Source organism: Zootoca vivipara, chromosome 8, assembly GCF_965207765.1.
Source record: "Zootoca vivipara chromosome 8, rZooViv2.hap1.1, whole genome shotgun sequence".
Classification (NCBI taxonomy): Eukaryota; Metazoa; Chordata; class Lepidosauria; order Squamata; family Lacertidae; genus Zootoca; species Zootoca vivipara.
In genome coordinates, this window is record NC_142591.1 from 1,178,426 (window position 1) to 1,201,015 (window position 22,590).

Sequence of the window (22,590 nt, forward strand, 5' to 3'; positions counted from 1 at the left end):
TCTCAGGAATTCACTAGCATAATTAAATCCTGACACCACAACAAGCTCTTTAAAGCAGTGTTTCTCAACCAGTGTGCCTCCAGATGTTTTGGGACTACAACTCCCATCATTCCTGACCACTGGTCTTGCTAGCTAGGGATGATGGGAGTTGTAGTCCCAAAACATCTGGAGGCACACTGGTTGAGAAACACTGCTTTAAAGAAAGGAATGGATTCAGTATAAACACAGGTACTTTAGCACCACAGGGATCTCTAACTTTCTCTTCCATGAAAAAGATGTGCTAATTGCTCCCTTAAACATCAGGTTCTTAATGATATTTTGACACAAGGAAAATCAGTGTCTTCACAAAGACATCTGCAATAAAAAAAATAGTCAATGAAGAAATTGAAAGCCTATAAAAGACACTTTCCAATTGCCTCTTATGCTGCAGCAAAGCATATCTGGCCCCATCAAGTTCCCACAAACCGCCCCCCCCCCAGCAAGTGACCAGAGTCAAGGCCTCCGGCTTAGCATCACATGAGGACCCCTCTGTGAGCAGGCTGGCACAGTGCAAGACTGGGCAATGCTCAGTCACACTGAGTTAACAATGCAATTCTGGACACACTTCCACGGGACGTAAACCCCAATGAAGTCATAGGATTGCACTGCAAAGCAGTATCTTCAGCAGGCAGGATCTCCAAACAACCCTCTTAATCTGCAAAACAGCACTGGGTTCCCCTGATCACAGATTCAGATCACAGATTCCCTCTCTTAGCTACATTCACACTTTTTAACTGTTTCTTTGAGCCTCCAACCTGTCATTCTCAGCTGGCCACCAGTGACCGTCAGCACTGCAATCAAGCTACACAAAACCCTAAAGAGATGAAAATCTCTTCCCTTGAAGCAACACAATAGCATTCAGAATAATGTAGCACCTGAGGACTCTAGTGCAGCCCTGCAATGAGGGAGGGAGACCAAAGACACCTCAACTCAGGAAGCCATTTAAAGACAAGAGGGGACAAGAGACCAAAAGGAGCAGACGCAATTTCAAACAAGTTAGGGAGGACTTTGGAATCTTTCTCCCCTTCAGTTACTGTTGTTTTTTCCTTCTTCAAACATCACCGCCACAACTCTGCTGCTCACTGCAGGTGAAGATACTCCCTCGCCTCCCTGCCTTCCTTGGCAGTTCAGCTGCCTGAGGCTAGAACTCTAGGCAATTCCGCCATAGAACCATAAAACTGTAGAGTTGGATGGGACCCCCAAGGTTCAGGGGCATCTTAGCCATAGAGGCTACTGGCGCAAGGCGCCACAGCACAAAGTTATGGAGGGCGCCTTCGCCATGCCACGCCGTGCCCAGAGCCTCCTCCCTGCCGGACGAGCCGCCCTCCAGCCCTGCCGGCGGAGCCGCCCTTGCCCACCTTATCTCGGACAGTGGGCGCCATGCGGGGAAGCCAGCCGTGAGCCTCCCGCTGGTGCAGCAGCCAGGGCTCCCTGGACAGCAGCGCCGCGCAGCCGCTTCGGCTGAGCAGGCAGAGGCAGAGCACAGCTAGCAGTGTCCCCGCCCATCAGGCTGCCCCCTCCGGTGGCCTGCGAGTCCGGAGTTGCCGCCGCCGGTCCTGCCCACGGTGGGCAAGAAGCAGAAGGTATGGCATGGTGGCATCAGGGGGAGCGGCGCCTCGGAGGAGCTGAAGCAGCAGCTGCTGATGGGCAAGGATCAAGGAGACAGGTGGTTGGTTTCACTCGTCCAAGCAGCCTGTCCACATCCTCGGAGGTAACAGATTGAAATTGATCCCACGCAACTTGACTAGACAGGACTCTAGCACTCCCCCGCCCCGGCCCTGCTCCCAGTGGAGTCTACCTCTTCCCGAATCTGAGCGACTTTATCTGCAAAAAACTTTGCAAAATCATTGCAGGAGATCATGTGGCCCGTACTGGGCCTGGATGGAGCAGGTGGTTCCGCTAAATTGCGAACCACCTGAAAGAGTCTCCTGCTGCTGTTTTCTGCAGATGCGATGGAAACGGTGAAGAAGGTCCTCTTCGCCGTCGCCATTGCCACTTGGTAGGCTCGACGTTGAGCTCTAACCCGTGTTCGGTCAGCTTCAGAATGAGTTATCTGCCACCGGCGCTCTAGCCGTCTCAGCGATTGTTTCATTGCCCGCAGATCCATGGAGAACCAGGGGGCTGTCCGGGCTCCATGCAATTGGAGAGGGCGCTTTGGAGCCAAACAGTCAATAGCCCTGGTTAACTCTAGCCGTCTCAGCGATTGTGTTAAGAGGCCTTTAGACCAAATGCTTCCTGCATTTCTATACAGGAAGAAGAGTTTAAAATGTGAAAATAACTTCCCCAAATGTGTCAAACTCTAACTTACAAACCTGATTTAAGCACATGTAAAACTGTATTAAAACTGTGGCAGGTGTGAAATTGGTAGCAGCACCCTGTTCACGCAGCCCTGGTGCCACTGCATTGTATTGCTGGGATCTACCAATCAGGGGCAGGGGTGGCATACAGAATTTCTCCCTCTCTAGGAGTGGTGGTGGAAGCCCACCCTGAAAGAGCTGGACATGGATCTCAGAATTCCAAAAGTCACTGCTATGTATTTTTAGCTATCTGGTGCCTTAAGCTCTGGCTTCAAACAAAGTTGCTCTAACTTTCATTTGAAGAGGAGGAGGAGGAGGAGGAGGAGGAGGAGGAGGAGGAGGAGGAGGAGGAGGAGGAGGAAAAGCGACTTAGGGAAATCCTCTGAAATGGAACGGAAAACCTGGGAGATGTAGGTTCAGGTAGATCCCCATCCCTAACCATTTCAGAGGTTTGTAACTCTTTGGATCAAGGTCAATTTTTCTCAATTGTAGCACAACATTTTGAGATTCCTGTTTTGCGGGGGATTGGGCTAGATACCTCTCATGGTCTCTTCCAACTCCACAAGTCTATGAATCTATGTAAAACAGCCCTCCTGGGAGCGGAAGTTGCCTTCCACAGACACAAGGATGGCTTTGGACAAAAGTCTGCTTCCAATTTCGCATTCCATTTAGTTCTCTCTCTCTCTCTCTCTCTCTCTCTCTCTCTCTCTCTCTCTCTCACACACACACACACACACACACACACACACACACACTCTTGCAGAATCAAAGCATACTCACAGCCTGAAATATCTTTTCCTTGCACTGCAGGCAATATTGAGATCGCTTCCCCCCGGGTCCCCTGTTTGTCCTGTTTCTAACATTACGCTTGTCTAGAAATGACAAAAGCGCAGGCACCAAAATGCCACAGAAGCGAGTCGCAACAACAGCACTATTCCATGGGGATCATAAGTCTTGATGGTGCGCGCGTGAGCCTCGGCTGCATAAATTAGCCTTCTCAATGCAACTTTGTTTTTTTCTCCCACTCTGACTTGTCTAATCAGATTCCGATCATACAAAGAAAATTACACAGCTGCTTAACATTCCTGCTTCCATTGACTTCAATGCAGACAAGGCGTCCGCAGGCTAAATATCTTCCCTGTGGGTTTATGTTGGATCAGGACATTCGGTCAGTGTCAGCATCTCCAAAAGAAAGGGGACTATCGGCTCTCTCTGCATGTGCACAATAGACAGATCCATGCTGATAGAGATCTTGGCATGAGCAGCCAGACACTAAGACCGCCTTTAACTACTGCCATTGTTACATAGGTGACACCGACAGATATTAAAGCTGACGGGAAATGTCACAAAACCCCCTCAAAGCTCGCTGTATTCGCAGCAGCTAAAGGGGCCTGCAATCTAGGCACACCTACTTCTAGTTTAGGAGCTCACATCTGTCTTCTCATTTTTCTTCCATTTGGGCCAGGCATGTTCAGAATCCAACCAGTCTCTTACATGGACACAAGCTGAACCGCCCCACTTGTGGGCAAACCTTAACTATGTGGAAATAGACGCTACCCTGAAAAGTCGCGTAACCAGGGATGTTTTTCAGCTGGAACTCACCAGAACTCAGTTCTGGCACTTCTCATGTGGGCGCCATTGTCTTTATAAGAGAGCAAGGGAAATGTTCGTGGTGAGTTTCGAAACCTCTTTTTCTAGAAAAATAGCACTGTGTGTAACCAGAGACCATCCTCCGCTGTGAAGTGACACATTAGTTTGTGGAATTTGTATCTTACATTTCTACCATAAGACAATCAAGGCAGCTTACAAATGTAACAAAACGGAAGTGAAAAACCAAGCAAGCAAAACATAAAGGTAAAGGTAAAGGGACCCCTGACCATTAGGTCCAGTCGTGACCGACTCTGAGGTTGCACGCTCATCTCGCATTATTGGCCGAGGGAGTTGGCGTACAGCTTCCAGGTCATGTGGCCAGCATGACAAAGCCGCTTCTGGCTAACCAGAGCAGCACACAGAAACGCCGTTTACCTTCCCACTGGAGCAGTACCTATTTATCTACTTGCACTTTGACGTGCTTTCGAACTGCAAGGTTGGCAGGAGCTGGGACCGAGCAACAGGAGCTCACCCCGTCGCGAGGATTTGAACTGCCGACCTTCTGATCAGCAAGCCCTAGGCTCTGTGGTTTAACCCACAGCGGCACCTGCGTTCAAGCAAAACATAAATGTAATCAAACAAAGCCATCCAGAATTGTCCCTGGAAAGTCACTTTTCTTCTTTAAGTTTTTAACCTAGCTCAAGGTTGTCATCTGAACTAGCCAGATGTTTAACTGATAATCAATCAGAATCAGTTCATCATTTGAAAAATAAGACTTTAGAGCCATCTTGCCCCAAAATGGCAACTAGACATTCTGCTTTGCCAACTGTAACCTTGGTTTCAGGAACCATCTGGCCCCTTGCTTATATATTTGTGTTTCTAACACTGTGTGTCAAACTTTTTATATATACTTCTTGCAAGTTTATCTTATTATACATTAAGGTAGTGTTGGGATGTCACAAAGGCAATCCAATATTTGCTGAGCCAAGCTACCTTCTGTTGGAAATTAGCTGCATTGTTTTTCCCCTAAGCCAAGTTCTGCAAGAATCATTGTGGGCTTGGCCAAAGCAAAACTGAGTGCAGCTCCACAGCTACCTGACTGCTGTCCCTGTGTATGTCTTTATATGCCCCCAGTTTTCAACAGAACAACTCCAGCCCATGAATGCATTTGCAAACAAAGACGCTGAGTCCTACACAGTTAATACTGTATTAGGACTTTAAAATCCTGTGGAAACTGATAAGCCAATAACAGTGTTTACAGCAGATAGCACTGTAATTGTTGCAATTAAAATGAATACTTCTGTTCTATTGTGTCCTTTCACAAAGAACGGTTCTGTATATAGAGAGATATCTTCTGCACTGGCTTGCCTAACATCAGACAGGGTCTATTCTTAAATACAAAATAACCCAATAACTATAACAGCTGCTGATGTTATCACAGTACTGGATAGGTCTTATCTTGATTTCCTGTCTGCTTAAATTTTAACAATTCCTCTGGAGCAACTAGGGGGACGAATATTGGCACATTTATGTGACATTTCAGAAACCTGGTTCTGGATCCAGCCCTCTCATTCTGAAATATGCTATTATTGGCAAGTTCACCTTTTGGCAGACCCCCCAAGGACAACAGAACTGTGGCAGACCTCCTTTCAGAGGCTGCCCAAATAATTCCAAAAGCAGGTGTAATCTCTTGCCAATAAATAGGTGCAGCAGTTTTGAAGCATTTTAGGATTAGCCAGGATTTGAACTGGGAGCCTCCAGATCTATGCCCTGGTGTCCCTTGGGATGAATGAGTCACCTCCCAAGTCTGCGTGGCTCCCACCCCGCCTGCCCAAACAAGCTAATAGTTGGACAAATCTATCCATTTGGGTTTCCCTCAGATTATCACTTTTCCAATCTCAAATTCTATTTGTCACATTTCCACATCAATTTGCCATTTTTTAAAAAAAGTTTGCATGAAAACTAATATATACATTTGTGTATGCACTTTCCCCTATTATAAAATATAACTGATAGAATTCTACAGGATGTGGTATTAGTGTGTGAAAACAGTCCAGATCCGATGATCCCCAGATGGTGGAGATATCAAGTGCCATCTTGGCGCCCAGGCATCTTCGCTTGGTCACAAGTGCCCAATAGTCAGGTGCCTAGTGCTCCTGGCTAATTTCGAACACTGGCTGCATTATAATAATTATAATTATAATATAATAATTTATTATTTATACCCCACCCATCTGTCTGGGTTTCCTCAGCCACTCTGGGTGGCTTCCAACAGAATATTAAAAACAATACAGCATCAAACATTAAAAACATCCCTAACCACAGCCGCCTTCAGTTGTCTTTTAAAAGTAAAATAGTTGCTTATTGCCTTGACATCTGCTGGGAGGTCTTTCCACAGGACAGGTGCCACTACCAAGAAGGCCCTCTACCTGGTTCCCTGTAACCTCACTTATCGCAGCAAGGGAACTGCCAGAAGGCCCTCGGCACTGGACCTCAGTGTCTGGGCTGGATTATGGGGATGGAGATGGACCGAGGTCGTTTAGGGCTTTAAAGGTCAGCACCAACACTTTGAACTGTGCTCAGAAACGTACTGGGAGCCAATGAAGATCTTTCAGGACCAGTGTTATATGGTCTCGGCGGCCACTCCCAAGTCACCAGTCTAGTTGCCACATTCTGGATTAGGTGTAGTTTCTGGGTCAAAGATAGTCCCATGTAGAGCCCATTGCAGTAGACCAAGTGGGAGTATGCACCACTCTGGCGAGACAGTCCGCAGGCAGGTAGGGTCTCAGCCTGCGTACCAAATGGAGCTGAAAGACAGCTGCCCTGGACACAGAATTGACCTGTGCCTCCATGGACAGCTGTGAGTCCAAAATGACTCCCAGGCTGCACACCTGGTCCTTCAGGGGTACAGTTACCCCATTTAGGACCAGGGAGTCCTCCATACCAGCCCGCCCCGTACCCCTAGAACAGGACACTGTACAACAGGGGTCTACTAAGGAAACTCTATTGTGGCTGCAGAGGCTTCGGATACATCCAGGGGCCGTTGTTCCCAAGCTTTTTTCCCTCATGGACCCCTCTGAAAATTGCTGATTGTCTTGGGGGCACTTCATTATTTTTCTGCCTGTTACAGCAATTCTAATGTGTTGTGCTAGATGCTGTATGATTTTTAATTGCATTTTATTGCTTCTCTGTTATCTACTGTATTTTATTGCTTTACAATCAATGCAACGCAATTCATGAAATAAAAGCAGCAATAAAAATACAATTCAGGTCAATATGAATATTGAATGCAATGGATGTGCCAGACACGCTGCTTTCACCTGAAAGACGTTCACAGAACCAACCCCCTGTGTGAAAGGAGAATGCCCCAACCGCAAGCAAACCTATCACTTCTCTGGACTGCAGCTAAAGCCTGGAGAAGGAAAACTAGGGAGCAAACCATTTTTCTGGGAAATTTGTCTGCTGTTACTGATCTTCCAATCCATAATCTTGCGGATGAGCAATGGCACAGTCAGGTAATTTTAGCCTCTGGAACTTATGGTCTCATGGCGGGGGGAACATTACTTCAAAATGTGGTCAGCCCTCCCCCTTGCTGTGTTTTGAAAACTCTCTGGTTTGTTCTGCCAGGACCCCTGCCCCAAAGACCTGCTCTGATGGGGTCACCGTGGATCAGTCTCCAAAGAGCCCTGGCATTTACCAGAGCAGTTTGAAAGCAGCTGAAGCAAACAAAGAGTTCACAGCTGAGAAGCACCAGCCACTCCCCATATCAAGAGCCTGGTCTTACGGTAGTCTAAGAGCATAAAGGGACATAGCAACCACCTACAAGCAAACTTCAAGGGCCACATCTGAACCAAAACTCCTCCATCGCCTCCCTCACTCCATGGCAGCCACCTGATCCCACTGCTACCCTCCAGTTTTCTTCTCATATCCATAACTATTTTCCTTTCCCCACATTTTATTCACCCTTCCCTCAAGCTACCAGGACCTTTTGTCTGCCTTTGCTTTTTAAAAGGTGGGGGTTTTCCCCCAGCTGTAATTATAAAACAATTATATTACATTTGAAAAACAACAACATGAGACTAGCTGCCTTTTGCTCTGTCAGCTATCAGCAGCTTCCTGAACTATCCCATCCTAGCTAGTCATTATAAGAACTGTAACTTTAAGAGTTGGCGGCCAAGTTTGTTTTTTTATTTCTTCACCACCATTCCCATTTCCTTTTGTGCTATGTATTTTAGATTGCAAACCAGGAACACTCTTGATTTTTTTTTTGATCTGTGAATGTGAGAAAGCTTTAAATAAATAATAAAAACTATAAAGGCACAATAATCAAGATGCAATTTTATTGTTGTTGTTTAGTCATTTAGTCGTGTCAGACTCTTCGTGACCCCATGGACCAGAGCACGCCAGGCACTCCTGTCTTCCACTGCAGATGCAATTAACATTAAGTATACATTTCCTACAAAAAAGACACAAAACTTTTGACCAAAGAGAGACCTAAATGTACAGAAATCCCCATCTGCTTGCATAGCTTCACACTCCAATTTTTACAAAGAACTAATTTTCAGTGGCAATTGAGGAGATGTTTAAACGAATGCGTGTCTTTTTTCCTGTTTCCCTGGAGCATTTGGGCCTTCCTTCCTTCCTTCCTTCCTTCCTTCCTTCCTTCCTTCCTTCCTTCCTTCCTTCCTTCCTTCCTTCCTTCCCCACTTGCTTTTCAAGAATAGCAAAAGCCCATCTGCCCAGGAAGTGTATCAGCAGCTCCTGCAGTCAAGGATTCCTTGGGGCAGCTTCCAAAAGCTGTACAGTATAGGGCTGTTTGCTGAGGGGCACAAGAGAATGAGCTTATCAGGCAGGGCGGGGAACTTGGCAAAAGGCTGTGTCTTCAGTACCTAATTTTACCTGCAAAGGCCTGTTTGGGCTCCAAGATTCTTCAGATTTTTGGAGGGATTCAGAAGAGCAGACTGCCACCTGTTCTTGGCTGGTCAATCCTGCAACGCTCCAGGCTAGATGTTTAAAACTAGTCTACCATGAACAGCTGGCAAAAACTGTATGTCACAGAGAGGTCAGTTTGAAATATGTTTTGGCACGCCTGATAAAACACTCATTCTTTCAAGTCAGCAATACTTTGCAGAGACAAATTGGAAAAGACAAAACCCATGTGGCTTGTGTTTTATAGCCGATTTCACAAGCGAATGTGAAGGAGGGCAGCATGGAAGAGAAAAAGCCAATTGATTCTCTCTAGCGTATTTTTATTTTATTATCATTATTTGTTAAATTAGTTTGTCACTTTATCTTGCCCAATGCCATATTAAATAAATACAAATACATATACTGACGCATTTGAGAGTGTGGGAAGATAAGAAGAATCATGACTCTTCTTTAGCAATTAAAATATGTTTATGCCTAGCTCATGTGACAATACAACAAGCACTCATAATGTTGATCAGACCTGCCAGGACTCGAATCAGGAGCCTCCTGGTCTATTGGCTGATGCTGCCTGTTGAGTTGGTCCTGGAAAATCCTGAGGTCTGCCAGTTCCAGAATGGGGGTTGTCCTCTGTGACGGAAGAGGCACTGCTTGGTGGTCGAGACCGAATGAAAGACGGAGGGCAAATAAGGCTATACTCCAGACTTCATTCACAAAAAGCTCTCCCTAAGTTGGTTTGGGGATAAAAGCTCGTGGAAATGGCTTTCTGGCCTGAGACACAGGCTACCTTTGTCCCTTGCCCATCTGGCTCACTGTCTCATTGCACTGCCTCCAGCCTGCTTGGTCCATTGCCCATCCCTACAACCTCCCTTCATCCCACTCAGTTCAGACCAAACTCTTCTACCTCTGCCAGTGCTTGGCTTCGCCTCTGGGCACCCATTTCCACGGGAAGCCTTGAGCTTCTCATACGGGATGCCTGACTCTGCCATGGTTGCCTGCAGTGGGAGGGAGGGACCTTCAGAGCGCAGGTCCAATTCACTGGTGCCGTCAGCAGATGGCCAGCAGCACAGGGTTAAATCCTGCCTTGGCTGCACACACCTTTTTCCATGATGGAACAGGCTTGCTCAGCCAATTCGTGGTCATCAATTCGTGGTCATCAAATGTTTTGATCTCATCTCATCAGTAGGCTAGCAGGGTTTAGAGCAGGCATGTCCAACCTGCGGCCCTCCAGATGTTTTGGCCTACAACTCCCATGATCCCTAGCTAGCAGGACCAGTGGTTGGGGAAGATGGGAATTGTAGTCCAAAACATCTGGAGGGCCGCAGGTTTGACATGCCTGGTTTAGAGGCTCGGGAGGGGGGAGCTGTCTGAAAGCCCTTTGCTTTGAGCCTTCTTCCTCTGGGGGCTCCCCAGCAGGCACCTCCCACCATTCCTCTTCCTCCAACCAGTGCATGGCAGCTGAGCCCGCCCACCTGTCGAATTTGGCCTGCCAAGGCAGGGAGATAATAACCTGGCCCACAGGCCATGAAAGTTTATCCAGCCAGGGAATGAGTCTTTGGACCCGGGTAGCGGCATGCAAGTGTTTGAACAGCTAATGCAGTCTTACACACATCAACAAAAGCACAGCATCCAGATCAGGGAAAGGACAGTAAGTCATCACTCGATGCTGCGGTCATTAAGATACATCAGTGCATGTGTGATCTGGCCCTTAGCCTTACTCAGAAATTATATGTCTGACCAAGCCCATGCGAAAACAAACTGTTGCTTGCTTGTTGGTTATTTATTTGCTTACTTGAAACATTTATGTCCCACTGTTTGAGTAAAAGCCTCCCATAGCGGTTAACATAATTGCACATTTAAAATAACAACAGCTCCTTCCAAAAGCAAACTTGAGTGCAGAGTGCCTGCAGTTTTGTGGTGACCAGTACTGAGCAACAAGAGGAAGCATGTTCAGAGTAACTCCAATGTCTGCAGAAGATTAAAAAAAAAATTAGGAGGGAAAATCTAAGGGGGCAAAGAGCTTGCTCAAGAGCTCAATTGCTTAGAACATGGTGTTGATAATGTCAAGGTTTCAGGTTCAATCCCAGTAAGGGGCAGCTGCATATTCCTGCATTGCAAGGGGTTGGACTAGATGATCCTCAGGGGCCCTTCCAATTATACAATCCTATGATTCTAAAAAACAAAAGGAAACAAACCACCCATCCCAAATAGCCTAATGAGGCCTGAATACACTCAGTGACCATGAAATAGTGAGCATCTGTTGGGGAAATAAGAATGAAAACTGGAAGAGATGGAAAATATAATGCTGTGCCCTGAAGGAAAGAGTTACTTTCTTCCTGAAATCCTAAAATAGAATGCTTCACACCACAACAGTTTGTTGCAGCTCCCACTTGTAGTTATACAAAAGGAATATAAAACAGAAGTAGCAATCTGTTACCTCCAAGGATGTGGACAGGCTGCTTGGACGAGTGAAACCAACCACCTGTCTCCTTGACCCTTGCCCATCCTGGCTTATAAAAGCTAGCCGGGAAGGGCTGGGCGATGGGCTTCAAGGGGTGGTGAATGCTTCTCTCTGTGAGGGAGCCTTCCTAGACCTGTTGAAAGAGGCGGTTATTAAACCGCTTCATAAAAAACCATCTTTAGATGCTGCCAGTATGGCCAACTATCGCCTAGTCTCAAATCTTCCATTCTTGGGCAAGGTGCTTGAGCAGGTAGTTGCTGAACAACTCCAGGCAAGCCTGAAAGAAGTGGACCATTTGGATCCCTTCCAGACGGGATTCAGGCCTCATCATGGGACTGAAACCGCCTTGGTCGCACTGGCCGATGTTCTCCGGCGGGCTAGAGACAAAGGTGAGAGCTGTTTCCTAGTTCTGCTGGATCTCTCAGCGGCTTTTGACACCATCAACCAAAACATCCTTCTGGACCGTCTAGAGGGCTTGGGAGGGGTTGTCACTTGTCTTCACTTACCCCACCCCACTGCCCTGCTCACAGTTGTGAAGAATATTTCTACATTATGAATGGTCTGTATCAACGTTGTGAAAAAGTGGTCAGAATAGGCCAATATCTATCTGGACTGTCCCTGGATCAAGTGACCTCTCTTCTTGAGAGCCAGTGTGGTGTAGTGGTTAAGAGCAGTAGACTCCTAATCTGGGGAACCGGGTTCGCGTCTCCGCTCCTCCACATGCAGCTGCTGGGTGAACGTGGGCTAGTCACCCTTCTCTGAAGTCTCTCAGCCCCACTCACCTCACAGAGTGTTTGTTGTGGGGGAGAAAGGGAAAGGAGATTGTTAGCCACTTTGAGACTCCTTCGGTTAGTGATAAAGTGGGATATCAAATCCAAACTCTTCTTCTTCTTCCGCTCCTTCCTCCTGGGCCATGTTCAGAAATTGGTGGTGGGGGATGCAGGGCCGGCCCTACCTGCAGGCTGGGTGGCGCAGGGCACCATGGCGCCGGCCCGCCAGGAGGGCGCTGCGAGCTGAGCCCACCCGCTGGCCGACCGGTCTGCCGCGCAGCTGGGCCTGCCTGCCCGCCTGCCGCGCAGCAGCACCTGTTGCACCCGCGCGGCGCCCACCCACCCACCGCGCTGGGAAACGGGGTGGGAGGGCGCCGGAACAGGGTGGGAGGGCGCGGGAGGGATCTGGCGCACCACGGCGCCGGGGGCGCTTAAGACGGCGCTGGGGGGATGAGTGCTCAGACCCCTGGGCTCTCACTTGTGGGTTGCCTCAGGGTTCCGTCCTCTCCCCCATGCTTTTTAACATCTACATGCAGCCGCTGGGAGAGATCATCAGGGGGTTTGGGCTGGGTGTTCATCAGTATGCGGATGATACCCAGCTCTACCTCTCTTTCAAATCAGAACCAGTAAAGGCGGTGAAGGTCCTGTGTGAGTGCCTGGAGGCGGTTGGAGGATGGATGGCAGCTAACAGATTGAGATTGAATCCTGACAAGACAGACGTACTGTTTGTTGGGGGACAGGAGGCGGGCAGGTGTGGAGGACTCCCTGGTTCTGAATGGGGTAACTGTGCCCCTGAAGGACCAGGTGCGCAGCCTGGGAGTCATTTTGGACTCACAGCTGTCCATGGAGGTGCAGGTCAATTCTGTGTCCAGGGCAACTGTTTATCAGCTCCATCTGGTACGCAGGCTGAGACCCTACCTGCCCACAGACTGTCTCGCCAGAGTGGTGCATGCTCTAGTTATCTCTCACTTGGACTGCTGCAATGCGCTCTATGTGGGGCTACCTTTGAAGGTGACCCGGAAACTACAACTAACCCAGAATGTGGCAGATTGACTGGTGACTGGGAGCGGCCGCCGAGACCACATAACACTGGTCCTGAAAGACCTACCGTATATACTGGCGTATTAGACGGCTTTTGAACCCAGGAAATTTTTTTCAAAAGTTGGGGGCCCGTCTTATACGCCGGGTCCAAGAATCTGCAGTCACCGCATACGGTGGGGGGAGCTCAAAAACGGCCGCATCCCCACTGTATGCAGTGACCATATGAACGCAAAGAAGCGCGCTCGGGAGGGGGCTGCTCCCCGCCAGGGAGAATGGCTCCCTCATGGCTTTGTGACCTGGATCAGCGCAGAGATACAGTTTTGTGTATTTCATTGGTGTCAAGCTGCTGCCTCTTCTCTTTTTGTCAGCGCAAAGCAAAGGGATCTCTCCGTCTCTCTCTCTCTCCGCTCTCTCTTTCACTGCTGCTCAGCGTCTTTCGCTGGCTGTGTGAGCCTCCGATGTCTCTGCCCCTCTATCGCTATCCTCTCTATGGTTTCTTTCCCCCCCCCTTTTGCTCGATGTCTCTGCCTCCCTCTCCCTCTCCCTCTCCCTCCTTTTGATCGATGTCTCTGCTTCTCTATCTCTCCTCTCTCTGGCTTCTTTCCCCCTCTCAATAACTAAGCAAGCAAGCAAACAAACAAACCACCATTTCCCCGGCTGCAGACTTGAGTGCTGGAGAAGACAGCCTCCCCTCCCCTCCCCGCCCAAAAAGGGCTGGAGTACATCCCAAATTCTATATTTTAACTTGAAAAGTAAGGGGTCGTCTTATACGCCCAGTCGCCTTATACGCCAGCATATACGGTACATTGGTTGCCAGTATGTTTCCGAGCACAATTCAAAGTGTTGGTGCTGACCTTTAAAGCCCTAAACGGCCTCGGTCCAGTATACCTGAAGGAGCATCTCCTCCCCCATCGTTCTGCCCGGACACTGCGGTCCAGCGTCGAGGGCCTTCTGGCGGTTTCCTCGCTACGAGAAGCCAAGTTACAGGGAACCAGGCAGAGGACTTCTTGGTAGTGGCACCTGCTCTGTGGAACACCCTCCCACCAGAGGTCAAAGAGAATAACAATTACCAGACCTTTAGAAGGCATCTCAAGGCAGCCCTGTTTGAGGAAGCTTTTAATGTTTGATGGATTTCTGTATTTTAATATTTTGTTGGAAGCCGCCCAGAGTGGCTGGGGGAACCCAGCCAGATGGGCGGGGTATAAATAATAAATTATTATTATTATTATTATTATTATTATAGCAGAGATCAGACCAATCCATGGGTGTCAGTCAACTATGTCTTACTCAGAGTAGACCTATTGAAATTAATGGCCCCAACTGAGTCATGTTCCTTTCAGTGGGTCTGCTCTGAATAAAACATAGTTGAATATGACCTACAGAAAATTCAGCATGTAAAAAAAATCTCCACTCTGCTCAAATAACAGACTGACACTGTTTATTTGCAAAACAAATGTGTCTCATTTGTAATCTTTGAAGAGATCCTGTTAAACATGCACAAAGTTTGTACCAGTACTTTGCATTTCTGAGCTGCTTCAGAGAAAGAAGGAGCACACATTATACAGTGGTTTTCTCATCAGTTACTGGTAATTCAAAAAACTGCAAGAATATATGCCCAGAAGGGGGGAAATTATAAAATTTAAATTACCACCTATCCAAAAACTCAAGCACCATCTCCAAATGTGTGCGCCTCATGTTTCATGGAACTTACTAATGGGCTGTTTGAATTATACAGCTTGACATTTTAAAAAATAAAAATCATTGTGCCCCAAGCATGTTTGCTTTAATAGAATGCCATTTAAATCTGAACGCTTCTGAAATATGTGATCCTTATAAACACCCCTTAAAAACCCACAGCCACTTGTTTCTTAAAGGTTCAATTATTTGCTTCTAGAAAACGTTAGGATATTGGCTAGATATAAACTTCTAAATCTACCTACCAATCAATTTGTTTTCTGAGATACGCGAACCAGCACATTTTCTGTCAATTAAAATGCCATAAGGATTCTTTTCTGTTTAAATTTAGCATTTACACTTGGCAAAAAACTGATACTCATTTATCAGTTCAGTACTCGGCACAATAAGGACCATTTGCACAATATGTCAGGTTATTCTCTGAAGATTTAAAAGCTAATAAATCAAAACGGTCTCTGGGGCCTCTTACACAAGGAGATACAGTACCTATTTTATGAGCAAGCAGAACCCAACTGGTATTCTGGCTTCAGATGGTGTATAATAAGAGTTATTTCCTACATTTCACAGAAACAAAATTGTGTGCTGGTAGTAAGTATTTATTCAAACAAGGTCCTGCATGGAGACACAACTCCATGACAAGAGTTCACAAGCAGTTGTTTGTCACAGCCACACATAGTTCATATCTGCTGTATGGGCATCTTCATCATTCAACACCTGAACCCACCAAGTGAGAACACAGGAATCAAGTGTAAATCCAGCCACTGGGATCTACGTGTGTGCATGCATGCGCTCACACTTGTGCTTGGTGACACAAGATGCATGGGCTTGAAACTCCACTGTATATAATATGCAAGCAATAATTCACTATTAAACATCTCAATACATGTAAACAATGAAGCATGGCTTTTAAAATGCCAGCACCCAAATCCCAAATAGTCCACCCAAGCAGTGTTTGAAATTAGCCAGGTGCTGGGCGCATTTTGCACCTGGCTATTGGCCACTTGCAACCAAGTGAAGATGCCTGGGCACCAGGAAGGCACCTGACATCTGGAGGTGCAGGCCTGGGGATCCTTGGATCTGGATAGTTTTCACACACTAATACCACATCCTATTCACCAAGTTCTATTTTATCTGCACAATCAGAATGGATTTCAGGAAACAAAATGCTTCTTCTGTGCAGCCTGAACGATGTTATAGTTAATCATCGTCACTTGTCTTCACTTACCCCACCCCACTGCCCTGCTCACAGTTGTGAAGAATATTTCTACATTATGAATGGTCTGTATCAACATTAAGAAAAAGTGGTCAGAATAGGCCAGTATCTATCTGGACTGTCCCTGGATCAAGTGACCTCTCTTCTTTAAGTTCTCAAGGCTCTTAGCCTGGCTCAAGGTTGTCCTCTGAACTAGCCAGATGTTTAACTGAGAATCAATCACAGTCAGTCCACCATTTGAAAAATAAGACTTCAGAGCCATCATGCCCCAAAAGGGCAACTAGACATTCCATTTTGGAGACTGCAACCTTGGTTTCAGGAGCCATTTATTGCCTAGCTCCTATATCTTGGTTTCTAACACTGCATCCAAGACCAAAAAAATGCAACCAAGGCCTGCCTGAGTCTTTTCCTGTTGACTGATCAAAAGTATTCTGCTTTATAAAGCCTATAAGGCTAAATGGACTCTTGATAAAATGATTCTTCTTTTTAGAGTTATTAATTTCATGCTACTGTGATAGTTTTTTTTTTCATAAACACTAATGTCTTCTTATTTAATGTTTGATGCAAGTTCCCCAATGGATCATTTGAGTTAATAGGAAGCAAACACAGGTGTGGCAAAATCAGGTGTGACTAACCTATTGTGTTTTTAATATTTGGTTGGGAGCCACCCAGAGTGGCTGGGGAAACCCAGCCAGATGGGTGGGGTATAAATAATAAATTTATTATTATTATTATTATTATTATTATTATTATTGCACTCCAGATTACAGCGCCTACCACCCCTGAGAATTGGCTTACCTGGAGGTCCTCTGTTTAAAAGAAAGGACTATAAAATGGGCCCAAGTCAACCTGCAAATGGAAAGGGCTTTGAATTTTATGGAACTGTTATAATAACAACAAATGCCCTCTGATTCCTCTGGACGCAGGAAGGGCCAGAGCTCAGTGCGTCTGCTTTGCATGTCAATGGCGCCAGGTTCAAACTCCCAGACAGGTAGTGGATTCCAGGCTGGAAAAGGCTTCCTGTCTGAAATTATGGGCAGCTGCTGCCAGCCTGTGTAGACATTACTCCGCTAGATGTGACTTGGTCTAAGGCACTTTGCTCTGTCAGACTGAAGTAAATAGGACAGGATTTTAGGTGCTGGTTGTCTTAGACTGAAACACGAGGAATAAGCCCCAAAGGGTCTAAGCTTACTAACTTCTTTTAAGCTGTCTTGTAGGCGAGTTCACAAAAGTTACTACGGTAGGCTGAAAAATAAAAACTTCCAGAGAAAAGAAACCTCATCCCCTGTGGTCAGCATAGAAACATAGGCTAGTAGGCTCTCAGTAGGGTAGTAAAAAGAAAATAAATTTGCCTTCTCCCAAGTGGATCCGTCGGTTGCCTGCAAGGAATTCCTGGCTGGTTGCTAAATGCAAGGCCCAGGTTTCTAGCCTTTTGCTTAATGAGCACAGCATCATAGAAGCCAAGTCAGAAATTTAACTTGATTCTTCAAAGGCAATTTAGCCAGCCAAAATCTCCCTTCTCCCTTTCTCAAAGATCAGAAGTGCCAGATAACATCAAGGACGGTTCTGCTTAATGGAGAACATCTGCGCAAACCCTTTTGCTTTTGACTCCACCACCTTCCCTCTCAAATCAATCTGGTTTTTTGGCGTGTGTCCCCCCCCCACAAGGTGCCCAAATAACCTTTTCTGGAGCCAACCTTGTGGCGCCCCCTGCCGGTCAGGGCACAGACTCCCAAAGCAAGAGTCCAGAATGGGCAGCAAATGGTAAAGCTAAAAAGAACACCGACGGCGCGACTCCTAAGCCTCAGCGGAGTGCAGGGCACGAAACACGGCGTCTTGCGACCTCTCCTTTCTCCTCCCCATCCCGAAGAGCTCTGCTCTGCTCCGATATGTTCCCTCAGTCACAAAGAGGAACCCGCCACACAAACCAAGGACGGGAGGGCGCACAGCGTTACCCGCTTCACCACGCAACATCCGCGGCCAGAGACCGCTCCTCGCGCAACGCTCCCGACGGCTTTTCGTTCACAGACCCGCATCTTCCCGGCCCGCACCTCCTTCCTCCGCCCCGTCGAGAGCAGGTTTGCACTGGGAACGCCAAGTTTCCTTTCAAAACGAGAGCCCCCCGCCCCGCCCAGCGCGCTCGTTTACCTGGCAACGAAATCCAAGCTTGCAACCCTAGCGAACTCCGTGGGCTTCTTCGAGCGTGAACACTCGCACGACCGAGCGATCCTCGGAAGGGCTACTCACGAGTAAACCCCGCGGAAATCTACCGGGCTTGCCGTGCGAGTAATCAAGGAAGGTAACTGAAATGATCCGACGCCACTTCCCGCGAAGAATACCCACGAGCAGCCGCCCTCCCCAGGCCCCCGGGAAATTGCCTGCATTGCAGGGGGTTGGACTAGATGACCCTCCGGGGCACCTTCCCACTCTACCATTCTCTAATCCCAATTATGTATTGAGACAGGGGTACTAACTTGTTACTCACCCCAGGGGAAGCAGCACCATAGCGGGGCCCGCGCCGCGTGGTCGTCGACGAAGGGCAGATCCGACGGCAACTGCGGAGAACCCCGGGGGCAGCCCCGACAGTAGCAACGGCGGCACTTGCCGGACCTCCCCTCTCATAAAGCGCCCGGCGGGGATCCTCGCGAGGCTCCGGGGGTGGAAGGGTAGAGGCGGCTGCTCCTTCGACGGCGCGAGCGGCGCAAGGCGTCGTCCGATGCTGTCCGGAGCTGGATCAGCGGGGCGCGAGCGGCAGCGCAGGGCCAGGGTCGCCCGCAGCAGGTCCCGGCGGGAGGCGGCAGCGAGGCTGCTGCATGTGCGAGCGGCCAGTTGTTGCTGCTGCTGCTGCGGTTGTCGCTCCTCCTCCGCCCCCGAGGGTGAAACTGGAGCCGGCGGACTCCTTTCTCGCCCCTCCCTCTGGGCTCGCCCACCGCGCAGGGAAGCCGCCCACAGGGGCGGCCTGGCCCGCCCTCCTGCTCCGCCTCCGCCTCCGAGGTAGTTAGAGACCTCCCTCCCTCCCTCCGGCTAGGAGCGAGTGACGTCTGCCTTTTGTGCCCGTCGCGGGCCGGCTGCCTTCTTCCCCGGGAGAACCGACGAGGGCGGAAGACCGGGCATCTCATCTCGCACACGTGCAGCCAGCGCGCCCGCGGGCTTCAGACGTGCTGCGGGTTGCGGAGTAGGGTTGCCCCGTTTCAGGGCGTGAAGGAAACTTTCGCGGGGAGGGGTAGCCTTCTCCCCAGAGAAGGAGGCGGGGGGGGGGGAGACAAGACCACCAACACATCCAGATTCAGATACTTAGCTGTCATTTAAAAAGAAAGTCAATCAGACATTTAAAAAGAAAGTCAATCAGACATTAGGGCTTTGGCGCTGGCCAGAGGGCACCGTTGCTAAGGACACTTGATCGCGGTTGCTAGGCAATCGGAGGATGGGATGCTGGCCTGACATTCCTACCTGGAGTCCCTTCCAGAGCACCAGGAGAAGCTGGATGGATGGATTGGGGGGGCATGTTTGTTAAAGCGCCTTCCTCCCAAGTGTGCTGCTTTCTTTACAGAATGAAGCACAGTTGACTGGTTTCGATACGTTTTACTTTTCCAAAGTAACCCCCTGGAAATAAACGAGATTTCCTTCTTACTGGCATTGCCTCTGATTTTCCATAACAGATTGGCTTTCTGTGGTGGATGCTTTAGTTGAGATTCCAGCATTGCAGGGGGTTGGGCTAGATGACCCTCAAGGTCCCTTCTACCTCTACAATTCTATGATTCTATGTCCTGCCCACAACCACTACTGGTCTGCTTGTCATCAATGGGGTGTTATTTATTTATTTATTTATATACAGAGAGAGATGTGTGTACTTAGGAGGGTGGGTAAGAATAATGCAAAATGAATTGGCAAATGCACCAATAAAATAATGAAATACCTTACAAGTTAACATTCCTAAAGCCTGTACTTTAACACAAGGGGGTTTTGTTTTGTTTTTTTGAGGTGGACAAAATGTTTTGCGTGTGTATACGTGTTTTGCTGAGAGTTTGGAAACTGCACAGGCTTGCTTTATATTCTTGTTTTTCCACCCAGGAGCTCAAGCTTGCTTGTGTTTCCCCCCACTCCCCACTCTAATATTTGCAACAGCCCTGTGAGGTAGGCTGGATTAAGTTAATATATGTATAAGCAGCAGGTCTCATCACTCAGTAGATTGTGGGATGTGGGAATGCAGGCAGCCCAGGAAATCCAGCTGACGTCCCTGGGAAGCAATCCTGTTTTCCCCTTGTCTTATGTGGTAGGTGGAGAGATGGTAGAGCATGAGACTCTTAATCTGGGGGATGTGAGTTCGAGCCCCACGTTGGGTGAGCTACTCCTGCATTGAAAGGGGTTGGACTGGAAAATCCTTGTGGTCGCTTCCAGCCCTATGATTCTACGTATGGTGGTGGAAACTCTTACGTCTTGCCCCACTCCAGCCCTGCCAGGTGCCCCCCTTTAGCTCCCAGACTCCAGCCCAGCATCTCAGGATCAGGGGCTCAGGAGAGGGTGCAGTCATACCTCCTCTCTCCCACCCTCACATCCCCTCTTGCCCAAGCCCCTGAGATGGAGCCAGGGCACCAATTTAGCGTCAAAGGAAGGAGCATAAACTGGCATAAACTGACTTTTTTGTCTGCTTGCACAGGTAAATATAATGTGAATGACATGCATAAAGGTAAATGCCCTTTTGACCCCGCATTAGTGTTAGAGAAGAGATAATGGAAATTGGGAATCTAGTGAAATCTCCCGTCTTCTTTCACCCAGTTATTCAGCTTTTTGTTCACTTGTTAGATAAAGTATCTGTTTCCCAGCTCCCCTGCATAGATATTAATTTCTGTCAACAAGGAGAGCTGTTCCCATTTATTTTGTTACTTGAAAAATTCCAGCCCTCTGAGTATCATGAGAATCCTTAGTCTGTGCGTAGTTTATTGTGTTTTGATGGCAATGCCTATGTAGTCCAGTCAATTATAGTTGGCATCTATGAGGATTCCATAAATCTCATTACTTGGCCCTATTTTATGCTTTTAAACATACCAGCCACCTAACAGCTCTAAATCTTACATTGGACACTTGATACAGATCACTCTGGAATATAGCTGTTATGGAGGAGGAGGAGAAGAAGAAGAAGAAAAAGAAGAAGAGGAGGAGGAGGAGGAGGAGGAGGAGTTTGGATTTGATATCCCGCTTTATCACTACCCGAAGGCGTCTCAAAGCGGCTAACATTCTCCCTTCCCTTCCTCCCCCACAACAAACACTCTGTGAGGTGAGTGGGGCTGAGAGACTTCAGAGAAGTGTGACTAGCCCAAGGTCACCCAGCAGCTGCATGTGGAGGAGCGGAGACGCGAACCCAGTTCCCCAGATCACAAGTCTACCACTCTTAACCACTACACCACACTGGAGAAAATCACACATTATTTTGAGATTTCATAGAATCGTAGAATTGTAGAACTGTAGAGTTGGAAGGGACCCCCAAGGGTAATCTAGTCCAACCCCTTGCAATGCAGGAATCTCAATTAAAGCATCCATCGTAGATGGACAAGGACCTCCAGACACTTTTTATATGATTTGGGCATCATTTCCAGGACAACCCTGGAAATCCAATCACAAGGCTGGCAAATCTGGAGTTATACTTGATATCTGATAACGTTGATAGTCTTAGACTTTGTTAAAATATGTGCAACTACTCATTCTATGTGCCTATTTTATAATTTTGTTTTTCATCTTTCAATTTTTGTCTGTTACATTTGTTCTATCTGATTTATATACAGTGGTACCTTGGGTTACAGATGCTTTGGGTTACAAACTCCACTAACCAGGAATTGGTTGCTCCAGGTTAAGAACTTTGCCTCAGGATAAGAACAGAAATTGTGCACCAGCAACGCAGCGGCAGCAAGAGGCCCCATTAGTGAAAGGACACCTCTAAGTTAAGAACAGTTTCAGGTTAAGAACGGACCTCCAGAACGAATTAAGTTATTAACCCGAGGTACCACTGTACATTATAAAATGAAATAATAATAAAAAAACCTTTGCCAAAAAACCCGTGGGTGGACCTAGGGTTGGTGGAATCAATTAATAACCTGGTCTTTACTGGTCTTTTTGATCTCAGTAATAGTTATCTGATGAAAGATAACTTTATTGGTGAGACAAAACATTTGAATTCAATAAATCTGAATGAGCTTTTGCAAGTCAGAACATCTTTGATCTGACACCATTATGCTTATGGGTCCTTGTGAGGGAAAAGAATCAGAATGGGGCAGTTTTATTAATCTGATACTCTTATGACAGAGTTTCCCACATTTGAGACTCCAGCTGTTTTTGGACTACAACTCGCATCATCCCTAGCCAGCAAGGACCAGTAGTCAGGGATGATGGCAATTGTAGTCCAAAAACAGCTGCTGCGTGTTATTGTCTTTTACCCTCTACAAGCTAAATAAAAAAATTCCTTCAGTAGCACCTTAAAGACCAACTAAGTTTTTATTTTGGTATGAGCTTTCGTGTGCATGCACACTTCTTCAGATACACTTGAAACAGAAGTGTCAGACCCTA

At 47.5% G+C, this 22,590-nt stretch overlaps 1 protein-coding gene across 1 annotated transcript in view; it reads right to left on the minus strand.

Moving 5' to 3' along the window:
• SEMA5A (semaphorin 5A) overlaps positions 1-19,049 on the minus strand; it is a 124,577-nt gene extending 105,528 nt beyond the window's left edge. The window contains exon 1 of the mRNA XM_035101278.3: positions 18,518-19,049. The gene's annotated coding sequence lies outside the window, so the exon portion shown is untranslated. The remainder of the gene's footprint in view (positions 1-18,517) is intronic.
• Positions 19,050-22,590: the final 3,541 nt, after the last annotated feature.